The sequence below is a fragment of the Antechinus flavipes genome, chromosome 2, assembly GCF_016432865.1.
Source record: "Antechinus flavipes isolate AdamAnt ecotype Samford, QLD, Australia chromosome 2, AdamAnt_v2, whole genome shotgun sequence".
Taxonomy (NCBI): Eukaryota; Metazoa; Chordata; class Mammalia; order Dasyuromorphia; family Dasyuridae; genus Antechinus; species Antechinus flavipes.
The window spans coordinates 342,602,518-342,615,897 of record NC_067399.1 but is presented as its reverse complement, the minus strand read 5'-3'; the positions used below and the strand labels follow the sequence as shown (position 1 = coordinate 342,615,897).

Below are 13,380 nucleotides of genomic sequence, written 5' to 3'. Positions count from 1 at the left end.
ATAGTATTTTCACCTTTTTTGTTGTTTGTTTGCTTGTGTTTTTCTTTCTCATTTTTCCCCCTTTTGATCTGATTTTTTATGTGTAGCATGTTAAATATGGAAATATGTTTAGAAGAATTGTACATGTTCAAACAATATTGGATTATTTGCTGTTTAAGAGATGAAAGAGGGAGGGAGAAAAATTTTGGAACACAAGGTTTTGCAAGGGTGAATGTTGGAAACTCTCTTTGCATACATGTTGAAAAATAAAAAGCTATTATTATATAAAATAAAAAAAGAGAATGTCTGTAAAGTACACTTGTAAACCTTAATATATGATATCCTCAGCTATGATTATTACAGCTGAAATCATTTTCCCCCAGTCTAATCTAAAAACTGCAAAACTTCCCATGCTCAATTTCCCTTGACTTCCCAATGTCTTGAAAATAAAGTTTAAATATGTTAGCCTACCACTTAAGATTTTTTGCAATATGGTTTGGCTTTGCTTATCCAATTTCACCTCCCATTATTTCTCCAACAGAAATGCTATACTCCAACAAGGCTTTTTTCTTCCCATAAGCATACCATGCCAGGTTCATTCCCAAACATCAACATTAAGAGATTTATTAATAACATTAATTAAGTACCAACTATATGGATGGAACTATGCTGAAGGAAAGGGAAACCAGGACAAAGAAGCACATAAGTAACAATCTAGCTGAAAATACATGGCCGCAGTAATTCCAGCATAACTAAACATATACAAAAACATAAGCAGATAATTGACAAAAGCAGGTATAATAGAACAAGTGTCAGATGACTGGCAGAGACAATGCTACATTAATTTCAGAGACAGGATAATAAAATCCACATGTTTTCCAAAATTGGAGGTTGGAATAATAGAAAGAGGGATTCTTTCAGTCTTGGATAATTCCCAGACATCCAAAACAGAAAAACTGTTTTTAAAGCATTTATCATAAAAGGACATATCAGGGGCAGGTAACATTACTAATTTGTCCATATTCAGAGAGAGATTAAAAAGAAAATGATTTTTCTAATTCTTTTCAGATAAAATCATTTATTCCACTTGCTCACTGCAAGATAAGAGAGATGCCTTAGGACAATTTTCATATAAGTTTTTCCAACCTGGTAACAGCTAGCTAAATTTTTAGAGTATTCTTTCACTGAGGGAGAACTACAACCATCACACAAACCAGGACTGTTTTTCCAGTCCTCTTGGAGATACAGAGTCAGGAAAAAATGAGAATGCTGAACTATAACCATATTTTCCAAAATATAAAATGAGCTTTTGTGGGTCAAAGTTACAGCGACAAAAAGTGTTGATTTGCCATTGGGAAGTAGAGATTTAAAGCCATGTTCTTACATATATATGCTGTGGATTTCTCTATTCCTACTCTTCTCATTTTCCTCATGGGTTATTTATCCTTAGAGTATACATTTCCCAATACTTTGTGACATCACAGCCCAAGAGGATTATATTCTCTCAAAGACTAGGATTTTTGAAGGGGGACTTAAAGTGAGAAAAAGAGAATAGGTAAGGGCAGTTAGCTGGTGTAGTGGATAGAGCACCAGCCCTTAAGTCAGGAGGGCCTGAGTTCAAATCTAATCTTTGACACTGATCTTAACACTTCCTAGCTGTGTGACCCTGGGCAAGTCACTTAACCCCAATTGTCTCAGCAAAAAGAAAGAGAGAGAGAGAGAGAATGAATATAGGTAAATCACTATTACAAAACATAGAGACTGATTGTCTGGTCTTAGTATTTCACATTATACAGAATGTCCACGTATGTAAAATAGTGTATAAAACAAACTTCAAGGAATTGAGCTTCTCCCGTGATGCAGATAAAACAAAGATGTTAGCAGCTGAATGGACAATGTATAACACATTAATATTATAAAAATGTCAATAACATGTCAACTGAAACAGTAGCACCTCCTGAAAAGAAATTATGGTTTGGGTTCTCAGATATTTGCAATTTTATTGAATTTGTTGAATCATTTGAATTAGTCCATCTTTCTTCTCTTGTCTTTTCCATTATCCTTTCTCTTCTTGATTCAGAACTAGAAGGGATTTTGTAAGTCATCTAGTTCAGTTTACAGATTAACAAAATTAGATCCAATGAGAGACAGTCACATGTTTATGTAATGTCCTGTCTGAATTTAAATCTAGGTTCTTTGCCTCCAAATTAAGTGAACTCTCTGCTTGTTAAGATAGGGAATCAGAGGGTCTGAGTTCAACCCCAGTCTCTATATCATCTTGGACAATTCATTTAACTTATCTGCACCTCCTTCCTCCCTGGTTAAAAGATAATGTATGTACTAGAACAGATATTTAACAACTGAACATGAAAGTTATGTCTTGGAGTCTGGTTAGAGATACATATAAAGTTCCTCATCACCCTTCTTATTAGCAACTATATTTTCCAAAATATAAAATAAACCTTTGAAATTTGAAATCTATAGTTATGAAAATAGAATAATAATAAGAATAAAAATAAGAAGAGGATTCAATTCCTATGCCTTGAAATGTCACACACACCCCCATAAAGCACTAATGATTAAATTTATTGGTAGCACTGAGCAACAGATTAAGGATGGAAGTAAATCATGTATTAATAGGACCATAACTCAGAAGCATCTCATATATCTATAGGAAGGAAAACCAACAACACAAAATGACTCAACCTAAACAAAAATCAATTCTTCAGAGGTTTGCTTCCTGAAGACCTACCTATTCTTTAAGTATGGCTCATTTTGTACTTTCACTTTTGGCATTCACATTGACATGTAGAGCAGAATATGAAGTCTTTGTTTTTGAATAGTCATATTTTCCAACAGTAAAATTCTTAGAAAGGCACAGTGGTCTAGTGAATTAGGAATCGTAAGACTTGGCTTCTGTCACTGTGTGACCTTGAGAACAAAAATGTGTTAGTATCTATTAAGTATTACTAAGAACACCCTGCTAGTTATCATCAAAGGAATTTGAGGGGTTGAAAGACATTAAGAAGGCATCTAATATTGTGATTTATTCAGTAAAGGGAATTTACTCATGGAAATTCTCTTCACCAAAGCATATTTCATTCAGTCAGCAATTATTTATTAAGCATATACTTTGTGCCTGACACTATGCTAAGTGCTGGAGATATAGAGTTAGGTGAACAGTCCCTTCCTTCATTAAAATGTATATGCAAACAAATGAAAAATACAAGGTATAAATAAAACTGGAGGCAATCTCAGAGGAAAGGCATCAACACTGATGAAGACAGGATTTGAGTTGAGATCTGAAGGAAACTGGGGAAGCAAGGAAGAGGATGAAAAAGGTGAGATTCCAGGAAAGAGGATCTAGTCAGTGAAAAGACAGAGTGGGGTGTTCAAAGAACAGCAAGAAAGCCAGCATCAACGGATCAGAGTATTGAAAAAGAAGTACTATATGAGAAGGCTGGAAAAAGTAGTAGAGAGCATGTTAGAAGAGTTATGTTAATTTACAGTTTTAGAGAGTTGCCTGGAACACAGAGAGATCAAATGATTTACTAATGGATGGTACAATTTATGTGGACTTGGAACCAGGTCTTTCAGTATCCAAGTTCATCTCTCCAATCATTATATAGTGCTGTCTCTCATTAATGCTCTTGGGAAATTAAAAATGAATACACTGGGGGGAATATGTGATCGTTAAGATCACTTTCCATGCTAATATTCTGATTCTATATGACACATCAAATGTCAAGACTCCGGTAGTTAAGTTCTGTCTTCTATCTTGTTTGAAAGTAAAGCAAGCTCTACATCCAGAGAAAAAAACTATGGAGTTTAAATACAGATCAAAGTATGTTATTTTCACATTTTTGATTGTGTGGCTTTTCTCTTTTATTCTGGTACTTCTTTTACAACATGCCTAATGTGGAAATACATGTTTACACATGTATAACCTATATCAGCTTACATTCTTGGAGAGGGGTGATGAGAGAGAGAAGAAAAAAACTTGAAACTCAAAATCTTATTTAAAAAAAAAAAAGAATGCTTTAAACTATCTTTACAGGAATTGGAAACAATGCTATTTACCAAAGAGAGAAAGAAAATAATCTTCAAATACAGTAGTAAATTATATCTTTCTGAGTACTTAGATTTTTAAGCTATGAGCCATAGCACCAAATGAACAGATAAGACTTTTTGCCTTGCTCCTAGATTTGAGGGATTGGGGGGATTTGAAGGTGAAATTTCTTCTCCTCATAAAAACAAGTGGGTTGGGCAACATGTTTTAAACTCCACTAATGATTTGATGATTCTAACTCAGATCCTTTTAAACTCCCAAACAGGAAATTGCAAGCAACATAACTCAGAAATGAGGATTATCATAATTTCCCTCCTCTCTGCCCCAGTAATTAGAAGGACTTCCCATAAGAATTGATGGGAATAAATTGCAGGAGATAGAACATGAAAAGTAATTTAAAGTTGTCAGTCTAATTTGCTCAGTCAAGGGGTGTACTCTCTAAATGACAGCATAGAAAACATTGTATTTCATTCTCAGAGCCATTAAATATACCATGTAATCTATACTCCAGAAAAGGAAAGAATTACTACTATATGCTGTCAATGGCCATGCTGAGTTCAAATTATATCAAAGATAAATAGAGAGGAATAGTGAAAAAATACTCACTGTTCAGTGCCACAGTTATTTAGAAGAGAGTATTAGAGTTGGAAAGTATTTTAAAGATGATCTAAGCCAGAACTTTTATTTTACAGGCAAAAAAAATGAAGACCAGAGGAGTTTATTAATTTACTCAAAGTCATAAATGAGTTGGTGGCAGAGTGAGGCCTCTAATCTCCCAGATGGATACAAATCTTTCAAGGATAGGGTCTTCATAGGAACTAACATGAGTAATATATTATCATCTACTATTTTACATGGTTAAAATAACTTTTGTAAACTAGGGTTAAAGGAGGTTTCACCTGTAATATGTGGCATATATTAACCAGTTACTTTTTTATAAGGGCTTTTAAGGGTACAAATTAACATTCCCAATTCAGAACTGGTGAAACTTTGACTTAATCCCTCATTTTGAGTTCCATCTGGTAGAAGAACACTCTAATGTAACGAAGCACAAAACACATCCACTGACTTTTATAAAGAAAATTCTTCAAAAGACTGCAAAGTTTAATTTGCTCCCCTGAACATAAGGAGTTTTTTATTAAGTAGGCTTTCATTCATACTAAATGTTTCTTTATAAATGACAAATTATTAATATTCATATTTGAGTTCCCATGTTAAATATTTAACTAAAAATCAGGTAACAGTGCTTAGACAGAGGGATAGTAATGACAAGATATATAAGATGGAAAGGAAACATACTAGATTAAATAGGAGTCAGGAGATATCTGGATCCTTCATCTGCCACCAATTAAATAAATAAATTAAATCTGATAAATTTACAGTAGTAAAAACAAACTTTTTTTGACCTAAGACTCTTAGGTCCATGTATGTGCCAAAATGTTTGTGGCAGCCCTGTTTGTAGTGGCTAGAAGCTGGAAAATGAATGGATGCCCATCAATTGGAGAATGGTTGAGTAAATTGTGGTATATGAACGTTATGGAATATTATTGTTCTGTAAGGAATGACCAGCAGGATGAATACATAGAGGACTGGCGAGACTTACATGAACTGATGCTAAGTGAAATGAGCAGAACCAGGAGATCATTATATACCTCAACAACGATACTGTATGAGGATGTATTCTGATGGAAGTGGATCTCTTCGATAAAGAGAGCTAATTCAGTTTCAATTGATCAAGGATGGACAGAAGCAGCTACACCCAAAGAAAGAACACTGGAAAATGAATATAAACTGCTTGCATTTTTGTTTTTCTTTCTGGGTTATTTATACCTTCTGAATCCAATTCTCCCTGTGCAACAAGAAAACTGTTCGGTTCCACACACATATACTGTATCTAGGATATACTGTAACCTATTCAACATGTAAAGGACTGCTTGCCATCTGGGGGAGGGGGTGGAGGGAGGGAGAGGAAAAATCGGAACAGAAGTGAGTGCAAGGAATAATGCTGTAAAAAATTACCCTGGCGTGGGTTCTATCAATAAAAAGTTGTTTAAAAAAAAAAAAAGATTCTTAGGTCCAGTTTTCATGAGTTGGATGACAGGGGAAAAAATTCTGACTTATTTTTGTACCACAGCAGATCCTCTTTTATTGTATGAGTTGCCAATCAGCATTTTTGACAACTGCAAACATATTGAGAGCCTATTATGTACCTCACAAGCTGCAAGGTGATTACCCATCTCACACATCAAATAACAAAGTCCTGCTCAAATTACACAATGAAAAGAGTTTAAAATTCTATTGCTGCAGGATTTTAGTATCCAACAACATTAAGATGTATCTGTTTTTGTCTGAGAAAATTTTGTTCAGTACCATCCCGTTTATTGAATGTAGAATGAGATATTGGCTGGCTACTTTCTGATACTTTCATGTTTAGTTTGTGTTCTTTGAGGGACAGAGGAAAACCTATAATAACAAAACAGCAGATGATAGGTAGCTTCCAAATATCAGATCTGACAGTTCTAGTTATTCTTGCAGTACTTCCTTGAAGTTGAAATAAATCTTTCTCTAGCTGAGCTGCTGCAGCCTTGTACCCAATATGGCATGTATTACAACAGAGATTCAAATAGAGCAAAGTCTAGTTTTGGTGACAGAGCTACCAATGGCTTGGTGATTTTAAGACACTTTCCATCCTCTCCCAGTAAGGGCTACTAAACTATATAGACTTTTAATTCTTAGGAAAAGAAGGCTAAGAATACATTTGCAGTTCTATCAAATTAGGAAGGAAAAACGAAACAAAATTATAATGAAGATATGTGATGGTACCAAGTTTCCTAAAACCCAAGATTTTCAGATGATACTATTTTCTCTGAATCCTCAAATTTTTCAGATTAAAACTACAGTTTACACACTCCTCCATTCCCATCCTCCCCATCTCACATATGCATGCCATACACACAGATTCTGGATGAGTCAGAAACCAACTAGTGAAACAATGGATTGCTGGCTTGAACCATAGCCAGAGTGCTAGTAATGGGAGTCTTAATTTCTAGAAGCAAAAGCTTTGAGATCTATATGAAATAAGCTGGTGGGTCACAAGCCATAGCTTTCCACAAACTCAATGAAGTACAACAAATGTTATAGAGCAGCAACCTCTCCTCCCCCACCCTCTCCCTTTGATGCTAGAATCATGCCCAGGACCACTACTAAAGTGGAACAGAGTGAACTGACTGGCCAGCATCCCATGAGACACTAGCAGAAAAAGATTATGTAATATCTGTCTTCATCTTGACTGTGAGTGAATGAATGTTGATTTCTATAAATAGTACTAAAATGTGTAGATTATCAGACTAATGTTGGCAAGGCCTTTCAAAGTAAAAAAGAATATTTTTTTCTTCCCTAACATCATTTCTCTATTACCTACTTCCTAATGATAGAACATTGCATGGTCTTTTTTTACAAGTGGATCCAAATCTGTGATGCCCTGAGTGCATATATTTAAGTATGGAAACTATCTACCAATTTATTTCAGCAATTCTTCTGAAATTAAAAATCTTAGAGAACTGCCTAGAACACTGTAAGAGCAAATGATTCACTTGAGGTCATCAAGTCAGGATGCCACACCACCTCTCTCCCCAACCTCCTGCATCCAAGGTACTGCTTTTCTTTTTCTAAGTTGCCTCTCTGTTTATACTATACTATGCTGTTAAATAATTAAAATTATAGCTATACCAGCAAAAAGATACACCCAATACTAATATCACTATTATTAATAAAAAATTTCCTTCTGACAATAAAAATAATAATCTTAAAATGTAATTGCAAACAATGTTTGTGGCAGCCCTTTTGTAGTGGGTAGAAATTGGAAACTGAATGGATGCCTATCAATTGGAGAATAGCTGATAAATTATGGTATATGAATGTTATGGAGTATTATTGTTCTGTAAGAAACAACCAACAAGATGATTTCAGAGAGGCCTGGAGAGACTTACATGAACTGATGCTAAGTGGAATGAGCAGAACCATATCATTATACATGGCAACAATAAGATTATACGATAGTCAACTGATGGACATGGCTCTCTTCCACAATGAGATGATTCAAACCAGTTCCAATTGTTCAGTGATGAAAAAAGCCATATACACACAGAGAGGCCTATGGGAACTGAGTCTGGACCACAACACAGCATTTTATGCTTTCTGTTGATGTTTGCTTGCATTTTGTTTTCCTTCTCAAGTTTTTTTTTCTTTCTAGATCTGATTTTTCTTGTGCAATAAAATAACTGTATAAATATGTATACATATGTTGGATTTAACATACATTTTAGGGACAGCTAGGTGGCACAGTGAATAGAGCACCAGCCTTGAAGTCAGGAAGACCTGAGTTCAAATATGGTCTCAGACACTTAACACTACCTAACTGTGTGACCTTGGGCAAGTCACTTAACTTGCCCCAAATTGCCCCCCCAAAAAAGATTTAAAACATATATTTTAATATATTTAACATGTATTAGACTACCTGGCATCTAGGAGAGGGGGTAGGGAAGAAGGGAAAAATTTGGAACAGAAAGTTTTGCAAGGGTCAATGTTGAAAAATTAACCAAGCATATGTTTTGTAAATAAAAAGCTTTAGTAATAATAGTAAAAAAAACAAAACAAAACAAAAACAAAAACAAAAAACCTAATTGCAAGTCTAGGGCTAATGAGAATCTCTCAAAAAAAAAAAAAAACACATGCAAATAAGCCAAGGAAAATCATTTCACTGGATACTAATACACCTGCAGATATTTAAGGTTACAAGTGAGGTATAACTATTCAGTCATCAACTGTTCAGTGGATTCTCTTGTGCTTATGGAAGAACAGGAGAGGAAGACGAACTGTCCTTTTTTGGGCCTTCTTCATTGCCCCAAGAAATTTAGCCTCTGAGACCACCTTCCTTCTTTTCCAATTCTGTCACTAAAATGAGGAAACTAACATGCAAACAGTATTTAAAGAAAACAATGTTCTTCTGTGAGTAGACAAGAAGCTGTGACCTGCAGATTGATGGACCAGATAGTCTTATAGTCCTGGGAAGCAAGTGGACAGGAGAAAGAAAGAAGCAGTTACAAGGAAGCAGCCAAAAAGTGTTTTTTGTTTTCTTGAGGAGAGAGTGAATGTGAATGACAAGTAGAATGACAAGGCACCTAGAACTAGAAAAGATTATTCTTTACTTTAAAGAACCCTGAATGAAATTCTTGCCTAGAAACATCACCCTGAACTCCAGAAAAAAGAGCTGTGCATCACAAGAAGCCCTAAAAACTGCTATAAAAGGGAGATTATTTCTACCAGAAAATATATTATAGCCTAAGAAGCCACCAGGAAATAGAAAGAAGGCATTAAAACCTTAGTATGGTTGGCTTGCATGCTGCATAATTTTATTCCTCCTTTCCTCCTCAATATGAATTTCATTCCATCCCTGCTCTTTCTCACTATTCATCAACTCCCTTCTTGGGGAAGGAAAAAATACCCCATAATGTCACCAAAAATCCCTCCAAATAAGGAACTGAGAAGCCAAGACCTCAACTGTGAAGCCCAGATAGTAATTGGGCTTTTTTGAACAATTTTGCCCAATATGAAAACTTACAAACTAGATAAATTGTTTAAGGATTATTTGTTTTTATGAGTCACTTGAAAGCTGTTTGTTGAGCTCTCCACCTAGTTGCAGGCAGCAAAAGGAGCCCCATTTGGCATACCTAAAATATCATTTAGTACATGAACACTGATATAACAATGGAAAATAATTCAGATAATCTGATACATAGATCTTGTGGAAGAAAGGTGTGTGGAAGAACCAAGAAATGCAAAGGCCATATATGTGGTCGAAGTATTACTGAAAAGTTACAGATGGCACTAAGGGGCAATTTTTTCAATAAGGAAATTGAGTTTGAAAATAGAAATATAATCTATCAAACACTTATCAAGTTCTTATTAATAGGCTGAACACTGGGAGATACACAGACAGAAGTGAAATAGTTCCCCATCATCAAGAAATTTAAATTGTATATGGTGAGACAAAATACAAAGTACACATAAAGAAACATACTAAAGATATATAAGAGGATACAAGAGGAGGAACTAGATACATGGGAGGGAAATGGAAATCTGAAAAAGCTTCATGTTAGACCTAAAGCCTCTTTTACTTGAGGGATAAAAATAATTCTTCAGTTCTGTAACCTGGATCTCTGTAATAGAGATCCAAAACTTCATTTGTAATTTTCTCAACCAGACCCTGGCCTTTGGTGGGAAATGGAATTTCTAGAACAGATAGATGAGCATCGATGCATTATATATTAGATGGAAGTTTTCCATATACACATATAAAAGGTGTCCTAAAAGTCTCAGGATACTTTAAAATCTTTTGGGATCCAAAAATGCAGCTTTTAGTCCAACAAAAGAAGGGAAAACAAAGGATTATTAAATGTAGAAAGATACTTCCCCACAAGTAGAAGAACCAAGGACTTTTAACCTTAGGCAGTGGTTCCTACCTCCTGACAAGCAAGGAAGGTAAGGAGGAGACGATGCCGCCTCTCACAAATCCTGGAGCGTTTAAGGAACATATAGCTCAAGACTAAACAAAATCACATCAAATTTTCCAAAAGGACCTTCAAACTGGCTTCCCTGAAATCCTTGCACTTTCTATTAATCTTGTCCCCAACTTCTACTTCCATAACATATTTCCACTTGATATTCCTCTATTCACAAGTTTTTTTTTTTCCTGTTTCAGACATGGCAGCCATCCTGTGAAGGATAGTCCAACTTTACTCATTCATATCTCGAATTGCAAAAAAAACAAGATTGTTTTCCCCCTCTCTTCAGAGTCTCAAAAAACAGGAAGTGATTTTATCGAGACACTAAGATAATAAAGTTTTCAAGACTGAAACGTGAGATATTGACAGTTTCCTCCTACCATTACAAGGTTTCCTCAGGAAATCCTCTATACAATTAAATCAAACTGCTTGCAACCATAGACCAAAACTAAAGTAAGATCTAAAACGCATTAATCAGGTCAACGGAGGTGGGGGGGAATAGGTAAGAGTGGTGCTAAAGGAGACGAAAAGGCTTCTCCAACAACTTCTTACACAGAAGGCAAGAAGCAGCTTTCGGTTTCTAGCCTTCGACTTTGAGGAGTCTGAGAAGCCCGAGTCGCTAGTTCTCAGTTCAAACCTCAGACTCTATTAGATAGCGAGATCTTTAATAGAATTCCTTTTTGGCATTTTGTTTTGCTCTTCTAGGTATTTCCAGAGCTCGAGCCTGGTACACAATAGACGCTTAATAGAAGCTTGCTGATTTTAGAACTCTCTTTTTGTCTCCCCCGCTCCATTCCACCCTCCAGCTTTGTATTCCTCGGTTTTGTACAGTCCTTTGGTTCCCAGGTCTTGCTCACATCAGAGAGAGTGTGTGTGTGTGTGTGTGTGTGTGTGTGTGTGTGTCATTTCGCCCCGGACGCCTCTTCCTCCAATGCTCCGGCTCTCCTGCTGCGCAGAGGTTCCCTCACTCCCAGAGAACCTCATCTACTAGTCAATTTCGAAGCTCTCGGCCCTGCAGGTCCCAGGAATTCCCCGGCCTCGGGTTGCATGTCCCCCCAACCTTCCCACCTAGTGACAGCTGAGACAGAGCCCGAGGAGGAGCCCAGAACCAAGTTCTCCCACCCACCTGCCTCCTTCCCTCGGGGGAAATATGCACCCGGCGCCCCTGTGGACAGGCCTTCATCGGCCGTGCAGGACCCAGCACAGGAGACTACCTCCTGACAAGCAAGGAAGGTAAGGAGGAGACGATGCCGCCTCCCGCAGCTCCTGGAGCGTTTAAGGGACACAAAGCTCCCCTCCCCCCGGTCCCGTCACCTCGGATTTCCCTTCCCGGCAGAGACAACTCACCCTGGAGCAACGAAGCAAAGAGCAGGCGCGGCGCCCTCCGGCCAGATGTCGGCTGGTCCAGGCTGCCCGCCTGCCTGCCTGTCCGCCCGCCGCCACCTCCGCGGGGTCCGCAGCCCAGGTTTCGAGTGCCCTTGTCCGTCCGCCTTGCGCAGGCAGTAGCCGCGGGGAGGAGGGGGAGAGGCAAGAGCGTGAGGGGGAGGGGGAAAGGAACTTGTCGCAGGACTCAGAGAATGGAAGGTGGCGGAGGCGGCCGCGTCACCGCCCCAGCTGAGCTGTACTGGGCTGGGGGCGGGGAAGAGCCTTTCAGGAGAAAAGCCGGGAGGGCGGGGTCCAGAGCCGGGAGTGGAGGGGGGTGGGCTGCGAAGCAGACTGAGCAAAGAGAAGGAAGGCCAAGTAGGGGGCGGAGCAACAAAAGGGACGTAACAACTGCAGAACGTTTGGGCTCCAGCAGCCAACCAGGGCGAGACTCCCGCTCCGGCTCCGGCTCCGACTCCTCCTCCTCCGCCGCCGCCTGCACGCACGCAGTGCTGAAAGACGCATACGCTGTCAGAAGTGGGTAGGGCCGCGTGGCGCCTGCTTTCTCGGCAGTCTGGGTTGCACGAGATAACTGGGCTTGAGTGAAATAATTAAATTAATTGGCATATACAATAAACTTTGCATCTTAAAAAAAAAAACCCAAAAATCCAATATGCAGTATATCCTTTTGCTGCCATTTTGAGTTTTGGATTTATGAGATTTGGACATTTTTAATTTTGGATTTTTAAATTTTTCACGAAACCATGTTTTTATCATGTATATTAACTGAACCTTTTACAAGCTTTTTTCCCAAATATATCTTTAATAATAATATCCATGTTACATCTATGTTACATGTTACCAATATGTAAATATGTATCATTATCTATGATAGTAGAATAGAATGTCCTTCCAAGAGAGAAAGGTTTGCAAAGTACTTCATAAATATCTTACTTTATCCTCACAACACTCTTGAGTTATAGATGCCATTTTACCGATAAGGAAATTCATGAAAATAGGAAGTAAAGTGACACCCAAGATGACTCAGTGTCTGAGGTGGAATTTGAAGTGGTCTTCTGGGCTACCAAATCCAACACTATCCTTGGAGCCACTTTAGCTTATAGCTTTGATTCTACATGACAAAAATTCACTATAGATTTTTAAATCAGGCTAGTTTCTAAATTTTTGAAGAATCTTTATCTTGATTTCTTGGATAAGTTTTTTAATCTTTCTTGATGTGTGGCCTGGCAAGAGATTATATAGCAGTATACCATTTCCATTCTGGATTTTAATTCCAGAACAATTCTAGTATATTTATCACAGTTTACCATTCCCTCAATTGAGACAAGACTTTGAGAAAGTTAAATATATATATATATATATCCAAATTATTTTGGGGATAGAGAA

The 13,380-nt window shown here is 37.5% G+C and overlaps 1 protein-coding gene across 2 annotated transcripts in view; it reads right to left on the bottom strand.

Annotated features, from left to right (window-relative positions):
• SUSD6 (sushi domain containing 6) overlaps positions 1–12,266 on the bottom strand; it is a 117,489-nt gene extending 105,223 nt beyond the window's left edge. For both annotated transcript variants that reach the window (XM_051977909.1, XM_051977910.1), the window contains exon 1: positions 11,959–12,266. The gene's annotated coding sequence lies outside the window, so the exon portion shown is untranslated. The remainder of the gene's footprint in view (positions 1–11,958) is intronic.
• Between the last annotated feature and the right edge of the window lie 1,114 nt (positions 12,267–13,380).